Raw genomic sequence first — 19,701 nt, 5'->3', positions numbered from 1 at the left:
AGTGAAATATTAATCAACAATAAAAGGAATTAAATACTGATACATGGTACAGCATGGATGAAATTTGAAAACATCATGCTAAGTGAAAGAAGCCAATAGAAGACAACATCGTGTATAATTCCATTGGTATATTATGTCCAAAATAGGCAAATCTATAGATCCAGAAAGATTAATTGATGCCTAGACCTTGTGGGTGGGGACACAGAATGAGAGTGACTGCTAATGGGGATGGGATTTCTTTATGGGGTGATGAAAATGTTTTAAAAGTAGATAACATTGATGATTCACAATTCTGTGAATATACTGAAACCTAATTTAAAAGACTGAACCTTATGATGTGTGGATTATATCTCAATAAAACTTATAAAAATATATAAGATAAATGTAGTTTGTCTTTTCAAACTGGGGCAATGCCCCTATCATTTGGATTGTGTAGGCAGGATATGTATCTAATATTGAGTAACTTTTGGGGGTCAAGGACTTTAGAATAAAATTCATATTTAGAATGATCCTCTTTGTCATATTATTACTACCTTTGTTATTTTATAGAAAAGGAAACGTTATGTTAGAGGTTAAGTTCTTTCCTTAGGGTCATACATCTAGTAAGTGCTAGAGCCCAAGTCTGTCTTTTATGCAAAGCCTGTATGCTTTTTATCCTCCACCTATAGTTTAATTTAAAGATGTTTCAGACATGCAGATGACACCACCCTTATGGCAGAAAGTGAAGAGGAACTAAAAAGCCTCTTGATGAAAGTGAAACAGGAGAGTGAAAAAGTTGGCTTAAAGTTCAACATTCAGAAAATGAAGATCATGGCATCTGGTCCCATCACTTCATGGGAAATAGATGGGGAAACAGTGTTAGACTTTATTTTTGGGGGCTCCAAAATCACTGCAGATGGTGACTGCAGCCATGAAATGAAAAGACACTTACTCCTTGGAAGGAAAGTTATGTATGACCAACCTAGATAGCATGTTCAAAAGCAGAGACATTACTTTGCCAACAAAGGTCCGTCTAGTCAAGGCTATGGTTTTTCCAGTGGTCATGTATGGATGTGAGAGTTGGACTGTGAAGAAAGCTGAGCGCCGAAGAATTGATGCTTTTGAACTGTGGTGTTGGAGAAGACTCTCGAGAGTCCCTTGGACTGCAAGGAGATCCAACCAGTCCATTCTAAAGGAGATCAGTCTTGGGTGTTCTTTGGAAGGAATGATGCTAAAGCTGAAACTCCAGTACTTTGGCCACCTCATGCAAAGAGCTGACTCATTGGAAAAGACTCTGATGCTGGGAGGGATTGCGGGCAGGAGGAGAAGGGGACGACAGAGGATGAGATGGCTGGATGGCATCACCGACTCAATGGACATGAGTTTGAATAAACTCCGGGAGTTGGTGATGGATAGGAGATGGACAGGGAGGCCTGGCGTGCTGCGATTCAAGGGGTCGCAAAGAGTCGGACACGACTGAGCAATTGAACTGAAGAACCTCTCTGGCAATCCAGTGGTTAATATTTTGCCATCCAATGCATGGGGTGTGGGTTTGATCTCAAGATCTCACATGCCTTGCAGCCAAAAAAATCAAAACATTAAAACAATGACAACAACAACAACAACAACAACAACAAAAAACACAGAAGCAATATTGTAACAAATTCAACAAAGACTTCGAAGAAATGGTCCACATCAGAAAAAAGAATCTTAAAAACAAAGATGCTTCCTTGGAACCATGTTCTAACTTGTTAGGCTGTATCCAGGTTTTTTGCTCTACAAAGGGTGGTATGGAAATACTTACCTACCCCCATTTTAGCATTTACTATTAGTAAAAACATGTTGAGAAAAATGTCAGTTTTCCCTTCTCACACCACTTTATTAATTATTAATTTCAGTGCTGGTCAATCTGTGACATTCTTATTTGGTCCACTAAATAGAAATGGGCACTGTGTGGACAGATGGCTTTTGTCTGTCTGCAATCTAAAATTTGACTCCAAAATAAAGAAGGTGAATGTTTTAGGGGAAGGGATTTTCCTTGATATAAAAATGAGTTGGCTCTCATATCGACTGATAACTTCACTTCCACAAAGCAATTCTGAAATAGTCTTAGTTTCCAAACATATGCATTGGTTTTGGAGTTGGTACTGTTATGTTAAAGTTGAGTTGGCTTTGAGAAAACTATATACGCATCTGCGTGAGGTTTGTTAACACTGCATTTATGAAGAAATTACATATGGAATTCTTTTAAGCAGCAAACAACCTTAATGCACTGATAATGATTCTCTGCACAGAACCTTTGAAGAACAAGGTACTATCTCCCTGGGTCTCATGCAAAATGAAGCACCGTATTAGCTACTCCTGAAGGTCCTTTCAGCTCTTTGATTATATGACACTCTGACTAGCATGCCAAGGCACACCTGCAATCCTGCTGAGAGTTCCATGGAATCGTTATTGATTATTCATGGCAAGGGAAGCAGAGGTAACATTGACTCTGAAAGCCGATCCTTCTCACTGTAGAAGTGCACTCTTGTGTTACAGTGTTTTGTGTATGAGAAATGCCACCTGCCAATACTTGAAGGTGTCTGAGCACAAGGGATGGACTTGGTGCCCTTTAGGTTAAAGCATCTCCTGCAAGCCCAGCAGTGTACCTTCGGTGAGGGCAGTAGCATGGATGCTCATATTGATGTCTTTTAGCGTTTGTGCTACATGTATCCTGCTTAATCTTTGTTTCTTACTATCAGTCATGTCAAATCTAGGATTTTTTTTATTCTTTTTTTTTTGTTTATGGCTGCTTTTCTTTTCTTTTTTGAACTCTACTAAAATGAATGTCCTTCCAGTGCCTTACGTATATCTTTAGTGGGGTTCTATAGTAAAAAAAAGAGTAGATTATTTGAAAAGAGAAAAATGTGCTAATATTATCTCAATTAGCAAGAAAAATTATAGATGATTCAGAGTCACAGAATAGTTTTTGTTCTTGATTCTCTTTTTGCAGTTGAGAGCAAATTTATTTTTAGCAATATAAACAAAAAATTATTCATGAGTTCTCTGACAGCATAATAATTAGTCCAAAATCTGGATAATATTTTTTAAAAATTGGGACAATATTTTAAGTTTAACTTTATTTTTAATTAGCAAGATGAGATTAAATAGAGATAGATCAATGCATTATTTCAAAACCAAATTTTCTTTAAACCCAGTTTTTCTTTATTTCAACTTCCAGGGTACTTGGAAGGAGTCAAGGTTGCCATCAAGGGAAATGATATACTGAGAAGCGTTGAATGGGGTTTCAAAAGGCTAGTAATTTTTTTTTTTTTTCTAGAAGAACTTGGGCTAGCTGCAGTCTAAATCATTGCTACATATAACTTCAAGAACTTAAAGAATCTAAAAGCCAATAACAATAAACTAAAGAAATACCATTTTGAACCTTTAGAACTCTAGAATTCACCCTTTTCTTTCTATAATCATACTTGACAGTTGAAATTTTTTCCCTAGTATAAGAAAGATACCCAAAGCTGGTGCACTGGGACCACCCAGAGGGATGGAGTGGGGAGGGAGGTGGGAGGGGGGTTCAGGATGGAGGGACACATGTACACCTGTAGCTGATTGATGTCAATGTATGGCAAAAACCACCACAATATTGTAAAGCAATTAGCCTCCAATTGAAATAAATAAGTTTAAAAAAATTGGAAAATACAAAACACAGAGGATATTAAAAAAATATTTCTGCTAATATTTTGGAATATATCATTCTAACTATCACAGTCTTTTAAGAAACTTGTGTACTACGTGAATCTAGCTAGTATTTTTGAGGAACTTAGCTGAAAAACAAATACGAGATAATTCTGGGGGCCTTGTGTCAAATGATTCTGTATCCTGAGAGAAACATGTTTATAATTGAAGAAATGTATCGTATATATTACTTAGTTCACCTATGCCCTGGGTCTTGTTTAGTGAGGGCTTTTGGGTTGCTTACTAGGGAAAATTAGATGCGGGCACTGGTCAGTGTTTTATAAGGTAGGAAATACCTTATATTTATTCTATAGAAACATTGTAAAAAATAGAATATTTTATTGTAACAATGAGCAAAGAACAAATATAGGTAAGGATGTCTGGAAGGAATAAAGGTTGGCTAATCTTGAATTCTCCTCTGAGTAACTTAGAAAAAATAAAGAACACGTGTGTGGTTATAGGAATTGTGCTTTTCCCAATGGTTTTGAGTGGAAAACACTCTTTAGTTGTTTCTCCCTTATAGATTCTGTACTTGAAATCCCTGAATAGCCTAATAACTATTTTGATAGAACTCTCTGTGCTGCTCTACCTGTATACTTTATTTGCATGTTATAAAATATAGTCATTTTAGTTAATGCCTTTAAATTCTGAGGTGTATAGTATTGCATTATTATTGGCCACGGCCTTTGTAAGAAGCTGTTATGAATGAAAATTTTCACTTAGTAAAGAGGCATATTTGGAGAACAGTATAAATATTCATTGAAATACAAGCTGGTACAAAAAAATTACAATTTCCGTGGTTTGAGCAAATAGTACAGTTCTGCAACAGTGATGATTTTGTCAAATTTAAATTTTCCTAGACAGATACTCTACAATGCTGTTTTGTTTAGGTTAGAGATGGGCACCATATTTAATTGTCCAGTTATCTTTTAATGCATCTTTACTAAAGGAGAATATTGTTGAGCAAAACTAGATAGAGGTGATAAGCAAACCTTTACAAAATAGTCTTTTTATTTTATTTTACTAAAATAAAAGAAATACTGTAACAATCCTCTTTTGGCTAACAGTGTAAATTATGACAAAATGAACTCAGTGTACACATGAATAAACATAAATGCATTCATGTGTGCACACACACATGCACACATATACACTAGCCCATAATATTTAGCCATATTGTCAGCTACTGGAATCAAGCTTGATACAGCTATTACTTTTGCAATTATTGTATAATATAGTTTAGTTAAGTAATGATAATTATAATGAAAGAAATTGGTTTCCTGTAGTTAACCTCTGGCTTAAGTCTCACATTTAACCTGAATACTGAATATGGGTATCTGTGTTTGATTAAGGTCATGACAAATATACCATTTTTTGAAGTTAAAAAGAGTAGAGACCTAAAGATGTTAAATGAATAAGCAGGTCACATTTCTGCTTCTTTAGTTGTGCTTTATAATATTATTGCAAGTGAATAGATAATTTCAGATGTTGCTTGCATTATACTCCTGAGACGGACACTGCAAAAGTATAGTTATCAAGGTCTTATATTAAAACTTTCAGTTAACTTTTTGTTAATATAAGCATTTTGTTTGGATGACAAGACCTTTTCAGAGAGAGTAAAAAACAAAGCTATTTTAAAAACACAACTGAAGGTCACTGCTGTGCCCTAAAGGAGTGGCATGCTTTCTATCTTACAGTACATGGATGTTTTTTAACAAGACACCTTGAAAGACCTCTCTATGTTGGAAAGCAGGAAGCCTCCAGGGTATGGTTTTGAATGAGACTAATGGCTGGGCTGCTCAGCATCAGCAATAAACAGTTACTTGTAGGTGGGAGTGAACTCAGAAGAGAAAAAGAGCAGGTCAGAAACATGATAGCAAGTGGGGGACAGTAGAGAAATATCAAGAGTGAGAAATTCCTAGTAGAGAGGGATGATTAAAAGTGTATACTCAGTTTTTGCTATTTCTTATTACGAGCTATAATCATCCGTATCTTGCTTCATCATACACATCTTAAGTAGTGTCTGTTATATAAACAATTTTTAAATGTTATAAATAATAGTATTTTATTTTTTAAATTTAATTTTTATTTTATGTTGGAGTATTTTTTTGTTTGTTTGTTTTGCCTTCCTGGTGGTAAACAATCCACTTACCAATGCAAGAGATGCAAGGAATGTGGGTTCGATCCCTGGAAGTGGAAATGGCAACCAACCTCAGTATACTTGCTTGGAAGATTCCATAGACTGAGAAGCCTGGAAGGCTACACCCATGGGGTCACAAAGAGTCAGACATGCCTGAACACACACACATAATTAATTTAGAATGTTGTGTTAGTTTCAGATATACACCAAAGTGATTCAGTTATACATACACATTATCCATTCTTTTCCAGATTCTTTTCCCATATAGATTATTATAGAATACATAAATTTCTTGACTGAATAGTCTTTTGATAAAGAAAAAGACTGTTCAAGAGGGAGGGCACATATGTATACCTATGGCTGATTCATGTTGATGTTTGACAGAAAACAACAAAATCCTGTAAAGCAACTATCCTTCAGTTAAAAAATAGATTAAAAAAATAAAAGACTGTATGTCTGAAATAGTGCTGAGCAGAGAAGAGAAGTATATTGGGTCAAATAATTAATGGTGACCACTGAGCAGGAGAAGAGATCATATTTAGAGGTGATAAAATGCAAGCTTTCAAGTTGTGGCAAAAATTATCTCTAAGGGATTGGCTTTTCCCTGGATGTGAGATAGGGGTGAGAGGAAATCATAAAGTGAAGAATGACCTTGGCTGACATCTAGATAATGTTGCCTTGGTTGTTTCTGAATTTCCATGCGCAAGTCACTTCTTTTATATTAAAAAAAACCCTTAAACAGCAGTTTTAAATGGTGAGAAATTGGTTCTCTCTTGGTGGAGGCAGTTTGGCATTTTTGGGCTCATTGGAGTTTGGGAGTATAATAGGGAATCTTTGAAACATTTCAAAAATTTTAAAAGCCTAACAAAAATTAAAATGCTTTCCATGATACAGTGGCATGAGCTAACTAATCTGTCAAATATCTCCTCTGTAATAGAATTATATCCACTCAGTTGATAATTCTGTAATGTTATCACATGCTGATCAGAAGCTCTGATTAGCAGTTAGATGTCTTTGATGGAAAAAGAAGGAGAAAACAACTATTATAAATGTCAGTTGCTATTTCTGCTCCTTCCTCCTGGACTGAGGTGAGCTCTCTCATTTGGAATCACCTCTGTTCCTTGAGCAGACAGGCTGCAGAGCAGCAGCAAAGACAGCTACCTTTGACCCATAAGGCTACTCCCCTGTCCCTGGGATTCTCCAGGCAAGAACACTGGAGTGAGTTGCCATTTCCTTCTCCAATGCATGAAAGTGAACAGTGAAAGTGCAGTCGCTCAGTCGTGTCCGACCCTCAGCGACCCCATGGACTGCAGCCTTCCAGGCTCCTCCATCCATGGGATTTTCCATGGATGTTCTGGAGTGGGGTGCCATCGCCTTCTTGAGACAGGTGGAAATGGCTCATCTGTCTTGTAATTATAGGCAGATTCTTAAGGAAGTCAGTAGAACTCTCAATAGAGGCATCTATAAATTTATGGTGGTGACTGCAGACACAAGAGTCCTTAGAGATTTCTTAAATCTCCATGGTTTGAAGAGAAGAGTGTGTGTCAAATAGGACCTGAAGTGGTCATTGTTCAGTCACCAGCAAAGCAAATTCTCAGCTGAAATTCAAGATTCAAACCATCCTTCAGACCCTAGTGAAGTGAAAGTTAAGTCACTCAGTCCTGTCCAACTTTTAGCAACCCCATGGACTGTAGCCTACCAGGGTCTCTGTACATAGGATTTTCCAGGCAAGAGAACCAGAGTGTGTTGCTATTTCCTTCTCCAGGGGATCTTCCCAACCCAGGGATCAAACTCAGGTCTCCCGCATTGCAGGCAGACACTTTACCTTCTGAGCCACCAGGAAAGCCCTTAGAAGAAGCAGATATTTTAAACCAAATCTCCTACTGATTCTCCTCCCCACCCTCAACACCCACCAGGAGAATTGTGCAATATATATGGTCTTTGTGTTGGCCTGTGGGCTTTCCAATTCATATTCATTATTAGAAGATATAGTCCAGAATCTGATTTCTTGATTTTTTTTTTAATAAAAATTTCACCTAGCTATTTTAAATACCAAGAAAGAGATAGAAGCAGTGTGATGGTCTGGGAAAGATATCTAGTCCTGTTTTCATCAATAAACTGTTACAGAACACCTTTCACATACAGAAATGCTAGAAGATGCATAATGATACTTTTTGGACTCTTCCCCCCTCTGACATATTCGCCTTGAAAATAAACATCATCAACTTTTTATACTCTTGCTCGACAGAAAAAGTGTTACATACATATGAAATGAATGAAGAAGTTTCTTTCTTTTCTTTTTTTTTTAATCTCTAGAGACTTAGGAAACTAGACCTTGAAGGAAGAGGATAGGCAAGGTGCTGGAAAGGAGGATATGGGGAGAGACATAGCCCTTGGCTGGGACCAACAACTGAGACCTTGAATCTGAGGAAATACCTTCTCTTTGTGGGCAGATAGGACTGGAAAAGGTCAGTTTTCATCCCAATCCCAAAGAAAGACAATGCCAAAGAATGCTTAAACTACCACACAATTGTGCTCATTTTACATGCTAGCAAGGTTATACTCAAAATCCTTCAAGGTAGGCTTCAGCAGTATGTGAACCAAGAACTGCCATTGTACAAGCTGGATTTAGAAAAGGCAGAGGAACCAGTGACCAAATTGCCAACATCTGTTGGGTCATAGAAAAACATAGAGAATTCCAGAAAAAAATATACTTCTGTTTCATTGACTACATTAAAGCCTTTGTGTGGATCACAACAAGCTGTGGAAAATTCTTAAAGAGATGGGAATACCAGACCATCTTAACTCTCTCTTGAGAAACCTGTATGCAGGCCAAGAAGCAACAGTTAGAACTGAACATAGAACAACAGACTGGTTCCAAATTGGGAAAGGAGTACATCAAGGCTGTGTATAGCCACCCTGCTTATTTAATTTATATGCAGAATAAAGTAAAATTAGTAGCTCAGTCATGTCTGGCTCTTTGTGATCCCATGGACTGTAGCCCACCAGGCTCCTCCTTTCATGGGATTCTCCAGGCAAGAATACTGGAATGGGTTGCCATTTTTCATGTGAGATTTGGACCAAAAAGAAGGTTGAGCACCAAAGAACTGATAATTTTGAATTGTGGTGCTGGAGAAGACTCTTGAGAGTCCTTTGGACTGCAAGGAGATCAAACCAGTCAATCCTAAAGAAATCAGTCCTGAATATTCTTTAGATGGACTGATGTTGAAGCTGAAACTCCAATACTTTGGTCACCTGACATGAAGAACTGACTCCTTAGAAAAGACCCTGATCCTGGGAAAGATTGAAGGCAGAAGGAGAAGGGGATGACCGAGGATGAGATAGTTGGATAGCATCACCGACTTGGTGGACATGAGTTTGAGCAAAGCTCTGGGAGTTGGTGATGGACAGGGAAGCCTGGCATGCTGCAGTCCATGGGGATGCAAAGAACTGGACATGACTGAGTGACTGAACTGAACTGATTTTTTGGAGGGACTGATGGTGAAGATGAGCCCAATACTTTGGCCACCTGATGCAAAGAGCCAACTCATTGGAAAAGACCCTTATGCTAGGAAAGATTGAGGGCGGGAGAATGGGGCAACAGAGGATATCATCAACTCAATGCACTTGAGTTTGAGTAAACTTCAGGAGATAGTGAAGGACAGGCGAGCCAGCATGCTGCAGTCCATGGGGTTGCAAAGAGTTGGACCCAGCTTAGCAACTGAATAACAATAACAATTTATCACCTAAGTTGGGACCTTTGCCCCAGCTCTAAGACCTCTTAATAATGAATCATTTATATATATATCTATATATATATATTAACCAGAAGCACAATACCTAATGAGTCATATATTCTTGTGAATACCCTAATAAATAATTATATATATTTTAATTCTAATCTTTAAAAATTTCCATGATAATCACTTTCAAACACAACCATGGAAAAACATCACAGACATTGTTCTCGAAATTAGCAAATATGACTTCACCACTAATTAATTAGCAATGTCTGCCTTGATATCCCACTGGTGTTGTTTTAAGGACCCTAAATCTTCAAAGTTTGTTCTGTACAAAGTTCCATTGTGAATTGTGTTCTATAAGTTCAGATCTTACATATTATAAAGCAGTAGTTAAGATCCTAGTCCTTGAAATCAGATTCTGGACTTAACACATGGCAGAAATAAGACTTAATTGAACATCTTTGGGCATGTCACTTAAATTATTTGAAGCCCACTTATTTCATTGTCTGCCACCTACCAAATACTTAACAGATACTACTTATAGAGTATTATTTTTATTGTATTATGCTTCCATTGATTTTAAGATTAATCCATAAACCTATTCCATAAATTAATGAATATTACCCTCTGCTGTTAGTCTTTCTTGGGCAAATATTTAGGGTAATTTGTCTTAGGAATGCATTATCAAGTGATGAATACCCTGATTCATATACTTTAAAATTTATTATATTGATCTTGTAAAGAAGAGCAGAGTCTTCTGTATTGGAAAAAAGTTACATTCAATGCTTCAAATTTCTCCAAAATTCTACTGTGGTATATACAGTGTTCAAACAAACATGAATTACTATCCCTTTGGTACATAGACACCTTAGGAAAGAAGGAATTTAAATCGATAGCCAAGTCATTTGCTATTCCCTCACAGATAAAATATTGAAACAGGCAAATGAACACAAGCAAAGAAATGGCTGTACTGGCTGAAATGTACAGATTAGCCCTATTTCATGTATTGCCAGTTATGGCAAGTAATGTCTGTGGTAAAGGCAGGGATCTGTGCGCAGGGTAATATTGCAATTACCCAGATTTATGACGTTACTGGAGAGAAAGAAAGCAGCTGTGCTTGGAGAAATGTCTTAGATGTGAGGAAGGTTGGAGTTAGGTGTTATTTGACTAAGAGGACAATATTTTAAGACGACTATTTGTGTTGCCCTGAGAAGCTACCCAGGTGTTCAAGCTGGTTTTAGAAAAGGCAGAGGAACCAGAGATCAAATGGCCAATATCTGCTGGATCATCGAAAAAGCAAGAGAGTTCCAGAAAAACATCTATTTCTGCTTTATTGACTATGCCAAAGCCTTTGACTGTGTGGATCACAAAAAACTGTGGAAAATTCTGAAAGAGATGGGAATACCAGACCACCTGACCTGTCTCTTGAGAAACCTATATGCAGGTCAGGAAGCAACAGTTAGAACTGGACATGGAACAACAGACTGGTTCCAAATAGGAAAAGGAGTACGTCAAGGCTGTATATTGTTACCCTGCTTATTTAACTTATGTGCAGAGTACATCATGAGAAACGCTGGGCTGGAGGAAGCACAAGCTGGAATCAAGATTGCCAGGAGAAATATCAATAACCTCAGATATGCAAATGATGCTACCCTTATGGCAGAGAGTGAAGAGGAACTAAAAAGCCTCTTGATGAAAGTGAAAGTGGAGAGTGAAAAAGATGGCTTAAAGCTCAACATTCAGAAAAGGAAGATCATGGCATCTGGTCCCATCACTTCATGGGAAATAGATGGGGAAACAGTGGAAACAGTGTCACACTTTATTTTTTTGGGCTCCAAAATCACTGCAGATGGTGACTGCAGCCATGAAATTAAAAGACGCTTACTTCTTGGAAGAAAAGTTATGACCAACCTAGGTAGCATTTTAAAAAGCAGAGACATTCCTTTGCCAACAAAGGTCCGTCTAGTCAAGGATATGGTTTTTCCAGTGGTCATGTATGGATGTGAGAGTTGGACTGTGAAGAAGGCTGAGCGCCAAAGAATTGATGCTTTTGAGCTGTGGTGTTGGAGAAGACTCTTGAGAGTCCCTTGGACTGCAAGGAGATCCAACCAGTCCATTCTGAAGGAGATCAGCCCTGGGATTTCTTTGGAGGGAATGATGCTGAAGCTGAAACTCCAGTACCTTGGCCACCTCATGTGAAGAGTTGACTCATTGGAAAAGTCTCTGATGCTGGGAGGGATTGGGGGCAGGAGGAGAAGGGGACGACAGAGGATGAGATGGCTGGATGGCATCACTGACTCGATGGACGTGAGTCTGAGTGAACTCCGTGAGTTGGTAATGGACAGGGAGGCCTGGCGTGCTACGATTCATGGGGTCACAAAGAGTTGGACATGACTCAGCAACTGAATTGAACTGAACTGAGAAGCTACAGGAATGTGTACTGAGGAATAAAGTCATGGTGGAGAGTTCTGACAAAACGTGGTCTACTGGAGAAGGGAATGGCAAACCACTTCAGTATTCTTGCCTTGAGAACACCATGAATAGTATGAAGACACAAAAAAATAGGACACTGAAAGATGAATTCCCCAGGTGGTAGATGCCCAATATGCTACTGGAGATCAGTGGAGAAATAATTCCAGAAAGAATGAAGAGATGGAGCCAAAGCAAAAACAACACCCAGTTGTGGATGTGACTGGTGATGGATGTAAAGTCAATGCTATAAAGAGCAATATTGCATAGGAACCTGGAATGTTAGCTCCATGAATCAAGGCAAATTAGAAGTGTTCAAACAGGAGATGGCAAGAGTGAACATTGATATTTTAGGAATCAGCAAACTAAAATGGACTGGAATGGGTGAATTTAAGTCAGATGACCATTATATCCACTACTGTGGGAAAAAAAATGCCTTAGAAGAAATGAAGTAGCCATCATAGTGAACAAGAGAGTCCAAAATGCATACTTGGATGCAGTCTCAAAAATGACAGAATGATTTCCCTTTGTTTCCAAGGCAAACCATTCAATAGCAAGGTAATCCAAGCCTATGCCCTGACCAGTAATGCTGAAGAAACAGAAGTTGAATGGTTCTATGAAGACCAACAAGACCTTCTAGAACTAACACCCAAAAAAGATGTGCTTTTCATTATAGGGGACTGGAATGCAAAACTAGGACATCAAGAAATACTTGGAGTAACAGGCAAATATGGCCTTGGAGTACAAAATGAAGCAGGGCAAAGGCTAATAGAGTTTTGCCAAGAGAATGCACTGGTCATAGCAAACACCCTCTTCCAACAACACAAGAGAAGACTCTACACATGGATATCACCAGATGGTCAATACTGAAATCAGATTGATTATATTCTTTGCAGCCAAAGATGGATAAGCTCTATACAGTCAGCAAAACAAGACCAGGATCTGACTGTGTCTCCGATCATGAACTCCTTATTTCCAAATTCAGACTTATATTGAAAAAAGTAGGGAAAACAACTAAACCATTCAAGTATGACATAAATTAAATCCCTTATGATTATACAGTAGAAGTGACAAATAGATTCAAGGGATTAGATCTGATAGAGTACCTGAAAAATTATGGACAGAGGTTCATGACATTGTACAGGAGATAGGGATCAAGACCATCCAAGAAAAAGAAACGCAAAAAGGCAAAATGGTTGCCTGAGGAGGCCTTACAAATAGCTATGAAAAGAAGAGAAGCAAAAGTCAAAGAAGAAAAGGAAAGATATACCATTGAATGAAGATTTGCAAAGAATACCAAGTAGAGATGAGAAAGTCTTCCTCAGTGATCAGTGCAAAGAAATAAAGGAAAACAATAAAATGGGAAAGACTAGAGATCTCCTCAAGAAAATTAGAGATACCAAGGGAATTTTCATGCAAAGATGGGCTCAAGAAAGGTGGGAAATGGTATGGACCTAACAGAAGCAGAAGATATTAAGAAGAGGTGGCAAGAATACACAGAAAAACTATACATAAAAGATCTTATGACCCAGATGATCACGATGATGTGATCACTCACCGAGAGCCAGACATCTTGGAATGTGAAGTCAAGTGGGCCTTAGGAAGCATCGCTACTAATAAAGGTAGTGAAAGTGATGGAATTCCAGTTGAGCTATTCCAAATCCTGAAAGATGATGCTGTGAAAGTTCTGCACTCAATATGCCAGCAAATTTGGAAAACTCAGCAGTGGCCACAGGACTGGAAAATGTCAGTTTGCATTCCAATTCCAAAGAAAGGCAATGCCAAAGAATGCTCAAAGTACCACACAATTGCACTCATCTCACACACTAGTAAAGTGATGCTTAAAATTCTCCAAGCCAGGCTTCAACAGTATGTGAACCATGAACTTCCAGATGTTCAAGCTGGTTTTAGAAAAGGCAGAGGAACCAGAGATCAAATTGCCAACATCTGCTGGATCATCGAGAAAGCAAGAGAGTTCCAGAAAAACATCTATTTCTGCTTTATTGACTATGCCAAAGCCTTTGACTGTGTGGATCACAAAAAACTGTGGAAAATTCTGAAAGAGATGGGAATACCAGACCACCTGACCTTCCTCCTGAGAAATCTGTATGCAGGTCAGGAAGCAACAGTTAGAACTGACATGGAACAACAAACAGACTGGTTCCAAATCGGGAAAGGAGTACATCAAGGTTGTATATTGTCACCCTGCTTATTTAATTTATAGCAGAGTACATCGTGAGAAATGCTGGGCTGGATGAAGCACAAGCTGGAATCAAGATTACCAGGAGAAACATCAATAACCTCAGATATGCAGATGACATTTATGGCAGAAAGCGAAGAAGAACTAAAGAGCTTCTTGATGAATGTGAAAGAGGAGAGTGGAAAAATTGGCTTAAAACTTGACATTCAGAAAACTAAGATCATGGTATGTGGTTCCATCACTTCATGGCAACAGATGGGGAAAGAGTGGAAACGGTGACATTTTATTTTGGCGGGGCTCTAAAATCACTACTCTTGCCTGGAAAATCCCATGGACAGAGGAGCCTGGTAGGCTGCAGTCCATGGGGTCACTGGGAGTCGGACATGACTGAGTGACTTCACTTTTACTTTGCACTTTCATGCATTGGAGAAGGAAATGGCAACCCACTCCAGTGTTCTTGCCTGGAGAATCCGAAGGACGGGGGAGCCTGGTGGGCTGCCGTCAATGGGGTCGCGCAGAGTCGGACACGACTGAAGTGACTTAGCAGCAGCAGCAGCAAAATCACTGCAGATGGTGACTGCAGCCATGAAATTAAAAGACGCTTACTCCTTGGAAGGAAAGTTATGATCCACATAGACAGCATATTAAAAAGCAGAAACATTACTTTGCCAACAAAGGTGCATCTAGTCAAAGCTGTGGTTTTTCCAGTAGTCATATATGGATGTGAGAATTGGAATATAAAGAAAGCTGAGCGCTGAAGAATTGATGCTTTTGAACTGTGATGCTGGAGAAGACTCTTGAGAGTCCCTTGGACTGGAAGGAGATACAACCATCCCAACCTAAGGAAAATCAGTCCTGAATGTTCATTGGAAGGACTGATGCTGAAGCTGAAACTCCAACACTTTGGGCACCTGACGCAAAGAACTGACTCATTTGAAAAGACCCTGATGCTGGGAAAGATTGAAGGTAGGAGGAGAAGGCGACGACAGAGGATGAGAAGTGATCATAGCATCACTGACTCAGTCGACCAGAGTTGAGTAGTCTCTGGGAATTGGTGATGGACATGGAGGCCTGGCATTTTGCAGTCCATGGGGTTGTAAAGAGTCAGACAGGACTGAGCAACTGAAATGAACTGAACTGAAGGTGTAAATACCTGGAGGCTGACTGGCATGTAAAGAATTTATCATTTTACTTCCCATGTTGGTGAATAATGGTTTATGCATTGCAGGTCTTAATTAACTATTTTGGAGAAGGAAATGGCAACCCACTCCAGTGTTCTTGCCTGGAGAATCCCAGGGACGGGGGAGCCTGGTGGGCTGCCATCTATGGGGTTGCACAGAGTGGGACATGACTGAAGCGACTTAGCAGCATTAACTATTTAGTGAACTGAATTGAAAAACAATAAGCCAGTTTGCAACTCCAATTTATGCTAATGTTCATAAGTTCATTTACTAATGTCCACTGATTAAAATCATTGAACCCCTTTGAAATTTTTATGTAATTAATAATGAGGAAAACAATGAAAAGATACTGAGAGGTTCAGCTTATTCAATGTGGAGTTTGCCAAATGATCCCCTCTCACTTTATTTGGTGAATATGATTACAGAGTGCTGGGGAGGAAAGGAGGAGAGGATGGTGTGGTAGAAAGTGGCCCATGAATCACTTCTTTGAAATTTCACTTGACAAAAATAAATACTGAAAATTTCCAGGTGATTTCTAATTTTTAAGGTATTTTAAGCTTCTTAATTTTATGTAACTAGATGTTTCTTTACATATTTAACAATTTAAGGCAGTTGCTAAATTTAAAATGACTTTCTGTATAAATTTGAGTAATTTGAGGTGTTTTTAGTATTGACTTTTAATTCTCCTTTTAAACTTGAAAATTTCAGATATAATATATTTTTCTTATATTCCTTTAGAATAGTTAACTTTCTTTGTCATCTATATGAGCCAAAGAATATATGATATAGGTTACAGGCCCAACTTCTAGGGGCTATTATTGTATTATAGTTGCCTTATTTTGTCATTCAGAAATATCATACTTTGACTCCAGTGAATTATTTTTATAAGCCATTTCAATGTTAGTAACAGATTAACAGAGGATAATGTGAAATAAGAGAATAAATTCTTTTAGAAGTATTATTGGTTTAGCTTTAGGTTTAATTCATTACTTTGGTCAAAATAGCCTCAGCTTTATCTTTTTATGTGTCGATTATTTATTTTTAATATATTTGAGAGTGAAAGAATAAAGCTTAAGTTTCCAGAAGCAGCCAAATAATCATACTTGGAATTTATAAAATCTTTTCTTTTTAAGCTGACAGCTGATGAGACATTTGCATTTGAACCTGGCAACATGTAAATTTGAAAGTTTGAATGAATAAGATAGTGAATTAAATGAAGGAGAAAAATATTACTCTTAAAATTTTTTGGAAACCATTAAATAGGGATTACAAACCAATTTATTTTTTAGGCAAATGTTACTTTATCAGCTTTTGCAGATCCTTAAAATTTTTCTTCAGATTTTTTCCATAAACTTATCTAATCTTTAGCTGTGATTTTTAATAAATGTTTCTGCCTAGGAATGTATTACATGTCTTATATCCAGATCTGGTCATAGATTTGGTTTTACAACTTTTTCCCAGTTTGAATTAAATGATCAAGCCCAATAATTTGGAAGATAGCATAAAGATAAATTACCAACTGAGCTATCGGGGAAGCCCAAATTTTAAATTAGTTACAGATAATGTCAATTTAGTCACCTTTCCAAATGTTTCAATGGTATCCATGGTGGGAGATTAAGCACAATGTCAGATATGAACTAAATTTGGTATTTCTACAGAAACGTGAAGACTTTTCTGAATATTTATTAGTAGTTACATGGTTGGTGGCTCAGTGGTATGTCAATGCAGGAGATGCTACTTTAATCCCCTGGGTAGAGAAGGAAATGGCAACCCACTCCAGTATTCTTGCCTGGAAATCCCACAGACAGAGGAGCTTGGTGAGCTACAGTCCTTGTGACCCTGGGGTCACAAGAGTTGGGCATGACTCAGAGACTAAACACCACCATCACCACCACCACCACATAACATGGTTGCTAAACTGTTTAATACTGGTTTTGAGGATACCTTTTATCACACATTACATTTTTTTTTTAATGTCAAGATACTTTATTCCTTTTTTGTTAAAACCAGTTGTGACACTAAGCTTCTGGCCCATCCTGCTGATACACAAGCCACAAACGCTTGCTCAGCAGTTGAAGCTTTTAGTAGCATGTTTGAAAAGTGAATAAAAATCCATATAAAACAAATATTCAAATAGTTTTGTTGGAGGAGTGTGAATTTCCTCAGTTCTGTCTCGCTGTGGCAAAAATTTGAAGCAATGGAAGGACCAGTGTTACAGCTCCATGTTACAGCTCAGTTTTATTTGGCAAGCAAAGGAAAATACACCCTCAGGCATGAGGGTGGGCCAACCCAAAAGACGCAAAAAGAAGAAAAACCCCCAGCTCAATTTTGGCTCCTCTTTTTATATGCTTTTTTCTCCTCCCCCTGAGCCTGCCCTATGTAAATTGGGCTAGCCAGGAGGGCTGTTTATTTTACCTGAGGTCTTCACTCTGGTCCCTGGACCTTCCTTTGTTCTATTTTCATGGGCTTTTCCTTTTGTCTTTTAGCTGCGGGCATTCTGGACTCCTTTTTCCTATTCTAACTACCTAACAGTTTCCACAGGAACACAGATAAGTGTGACCCCATCTCCCAGTCTTCCACATTGGTGCACCTGTGCCAACCCTACTCATATCAACATCTCAGAACTAGCAGTGATTAAGTTAAATGGTCCCCCCCAAAACCTTTAAATCAAGCTAAACTCGCAGTTAACAGCTACAAGAGTGGTAACTACATGTTAATACAAGTGGAAGCACAGTCTGCTGAATGCTGCTTCATGCTGCTTTCTCAGGCACAGGACAGGGTGCAGGGGGCTGACATCCTGCTCCTCCACTCTGGGTGGGAAGTCCTGGTTTTGGATCTGCTTCATCAGTTGCCATGTTGGCCCTGGCATCACATAGTACATGGTAGGTCTCTGGAATCCATTGCAGGTAGAAGCAGTAGTGACAGTGTAAGCACCCATGTTCTCAAAGAGCATCCAATTGCCCACATGCAGGTTACAGTGCTCAACAATGTGGTCCAGGCATCACAGATTGGTCCCCAGGTGCTGGATGAATAATACTTCTCGTCTGGTTTGGGTCTCTTCTGCAGAAGAGGCTTTGTGTGTGTGATCCTAAAGAATGCAGTTAAATGACCCATATACTCCATCATTCATGTAATACATAACTGTTCACTTGATTCCTCTTCATCATCAGAGTCTGTCTGTTCCTTTAATATGAGGTGTTTTTTTTTTTTTTTCAATGATATTAACTGCGAGTGTGAAAGCTGATGCCCGGCTCAGGTATGATTCTCACTCCAGAGTCTGATGGAAAATACTTGTCCAATGATGGCTTGATTACACTGGTGATCTCCAGATTTAAGCTTTACATCCTCAGATCCAGGAAAGCCACCACCAATATCAAGCAGATACATGTTGAAACCAACCTTAGCTCCTATGTCAAAGACACAGCAGGCATCAGAGATCACCTGCATGAAGGTCTCAGGATCAGTATAGCCACTTCCCACATGGAATTTGACACCAATGACATCAATATCTAGCTCTTTTGCCCATTCCAAAAGAAGCCTGCGGCACTAAATTTGACACTGAGGTGACATACTGCTTTGGAATTATCAGTGGCAATCTGCAAAACCAACTTGGCCTTTGGATATGCCCTGGAAGCTTTCATCAACTCAACTTCACTATCAAAAGTCATCATCTTTACCCTGTTATTTGCAGTGTACTTAATCTGAGACACTAGTTTATACATATTTGCATAGACAATCCTCTCTGGAGGCATCCCGAGACAGCACCAATTGTAATTCAGTCTTGCTGGCACAGTCAAGTCTTGTCCCATTGGCAGCTAGGCCTTCACTATGGTTCTACTATCATTGCATTTGACTGCAAAAATGGGGGTGACCCGAGGAAGGGCTTTAAACCATCTCAGATGTTTCTTTAGATTGTCTCCCATATCAGCAATGTAGAAGGCATGCTTATCAATCAGAAGAAGAAACTTCATTAGTTTTTTTGGTCCAGAAGGTCCTTGGTAGTAATGCCTGCATCTAAGAAATGGCAGTCAAACTCATTATTAAAGCTGTTCATGGTTTCTTTATGTCTTTTTGAAACACAACAAACTGCAAATAGGGTTAGTCAGTCAGTCAGTTCGGTCATGTTCGACTCTTCGCTTCCCCATGGACTGCAGCACGCCAGGCCTCTCTGTCCATCACCAACTCCCAGAGTCCACCCTAACTCATGTCCATTGAGTTGGTGATGCCATCCAACCATCTCATCCTCTGCCCTCCCCT

At 38.7% G+C, this 19,701-nt stretch overlaps 1 pseudogene; it reads right to left on the bottom strand.

The window, feature by feature from the left end:
- Positions 1–18,150: 18,150 nt before the first annotated feature.
- Positions 18,151–19,498, bottom strand: LOC102405778 (annotated as a pseudogene).
- Positions 19,499–19,701: the final 203 nt, after the last annotated feature.

This window comes from Bubalus bubalis, chromosome 20, assembly GCF_019923935.1.
Source record: "Bubalus bubalis isolate 160015118507 breed Murrah chromosome 20, NDDB_SH_1, whole genome shotgun sequence".
In the NCBI taxonomy this organism is placed as follows: Eukaryota; Metazoa; Chordata; class Mammalia; order Artiodactyla; family Bovidae; genus Bubalus; species Bubalus bubalis.
This window is presented reverse-complemented; position numbering and strand designations above follow the sequence as displayed.